The sequence below is a fragment of the Argopecten irradians genome, chromosome 2, assembly GCF_041381155.1.
Source record: "Argopecten irradians isolate NY chromosome 2, Ai_NY, whole genome shotgun sequence".
NCBI classification, from domain to species: Eukaryota; Metazoa; Mollusca; class Bivalvia; order Pectinida; family Pectinidae; genus Argopecten; species Argopecten irradians.
In genome coordinates, this window is record NC_091135.1 from 63101434 (window position 1) to 63103914 (window position 2481).

Consider the following 2481-nt stretch of genomic DNA (forward strand, 5'->3'; position numbering starts at 1 on the left):
CAAGTTTCGCGGCAGACATCATCAAACGCGAGCGTCAACTTATCTTAGTGTTACGAGAGTGTGTGACATCATTCACTGCTACTATGCTTGTTACTGACGAGCGTGCTCAGACTCTCAGGGACGGTATCTTACAACTCTGTGCCGAGTTGCATCCACTTGATGGCCCGTTCACAGTAATTCGGACCGATCCCGCCCCAGGCTTTGTAGCCTTGTGCAATGATGAACTACTTAATCGCCACAGGATATCTATCGAAGTAGGCCGTGTCAAAAACAAGAACAAAAATCCTGTCGCTGAGAAAGCCATTCGTGAATTGGAGAGTGAAATCCTTCGTCAGGATCCAGGATGTGGTGTTGTGACCCCTGTGTTATTATCGTTGTCGACCGCTCGAATGAACTCTCGTATTCGTAACAGGGGTTTGTCTGCAAGAGAAATGTGGACACAGCGTGACCAGTTTTCTAACGTTCAAATTCCATTAAAAGACAGTGAACTCATTGAACGTCAGCATGAGCTACGAACTGCAAATCACCCAATGAGCGAGCGTTCTAAATGTCCCAATAATCGCGATCCTAGTCAGTGTCAGGTCAACGTCGGTGACTTGGTATACATCACCTCTGATGGGAACAAATCTAGAGCGCGAGATCGATATCTGGTGACCTCCGTCGATGGTGATTGGTGTAACATACGCAAGTTTGCTGGGTCTCAACTTCGCCGATCCTCGTACCGTGTCAAACAATCCGAGTGTTTTAATGTTCCGCCAGCTGTTCCAAAAGACTGTTCTCACCACAAATTCTCCGCATCGCCGGAGTATTCCTCCGATCATCTGTCCGAAGACGATGAGGCTACTCCTCCGCCTTGTCCTGTACTTCCACCACCGGCTCCTCCTCCGATCCCGACTGACATAGCCGAGACTTCGTATGAACCTCATCCAACTGCTACATACGAGCCTCCTCCATGTACACCCATAGAGACTCCATCTCCTATTGCTTCAGCGATCCCTACTCCCGAGCCAGAACCACCTTCAGCTTCGCCATCAACATCAACAAAAGATCGACCCAAGCGCCTCAAACAGACTCCAGCGTATCTGTCGGATTATGAACTTGATTTTTAGTGATTGTGTTACTCGTTGCACGGGGCAGAATAATCAGAGGGTAGTCTAACCCAATGAAGCTGCCTTTAGTATTATTCATCATATTTTGTGTTACAGATCAAGAACTAGCATAATTATGCTAAGGAAGCGTTATGCTAGTGTTTTTCTTATTGATATCCCTGTTTGTTAGTTTGACTGGCTGATAATGTGTTTTCTCAAAGTGACTTGTTCAAAAGGACAAACTTTAAAAAAAAAAAAAAAAAAAAAAAAAAAAAAAACGCCAGTATCCGGTCCGTCTCCGGACACTTTATTATAATTACCTTTATTATGTAACTTTCCGGATATGAAATCACATTGTTTTGTGTTTAGTTTTGCTCGGCCTCTTCCGGCCTCCTAGTCCATGAAGTAAACACGTGTGTTTTGACTAATCCATGTTTGGACTTACTGGTGTTGTATTAAAGGTTTATATTCACCCTGGCGTAGAACAAACAGCAACTTGTTTAACTGCACTGTGTATTGACCACGTGTAATAACTACATCCGGTTCAGGGAGTACTCATTATTTGCATTGGGGAGTAATCATTATCTTTAACAAATTAAGCAGTCTGTATTAACGTTACAAAGAACTAGCTAGGTATTGGATACGGCGTATTTAATTGATGTTTCTAATATGGAGAAAAAACAGAGAGGAGGAGGGGGGGAGAAGGGATGAAATAAAAGGAGAGGGAAAGTGAAGACTATGTGAAATAGGAAATCTCTTAAGCAATTGATACTTATAGTCTACATGGTAAATTATATGAACTCGAAGTTTATACGGATTAGTATGTAAGAAGCATATTAACGGAGCAGTAAAGCGGAGCTGAGGGTAGTACTGTGTATGTAAAATATGAGAACAAAACCTCGTTAGGGACCTGCAAAACTAATCACTATTATTTCCAAAACGTTTAATTCGAGAGATAAAATTATGGAAGCAACGCGATAAGAGTTTATTGTCAGCAATGGACAAATTAGGATCTCCGTATAGTAATATATCAAGGACGTATTCAGGAGGTAGATAGAAAATATAGCTATAATTGGAGCAATGCAAAACATAGTGTTCATTGGTCTCGTTTACCTGACCACATGAACAGAGGGGGCTTTCTACAAAATTACAGTTAAATAAATGCTACAGTTCATTCCCAACCTAGCATGGTGGATCTGATCAGAACGGTTATCGTTATAATAATGAGGGACTGTTCGGGAATTTCTCTGTAGGTATTTTTTGTTCTTCTTCAAATTACTTAATGAGGGGTTATTTTTTTACTTCGGGATGGATAGAATTCCATAGGGCAATAGAAGAAAATAGAATAGATTTTTGAAAGAAAGTAGTTTTGCATAAGACGTTACTCAGATGG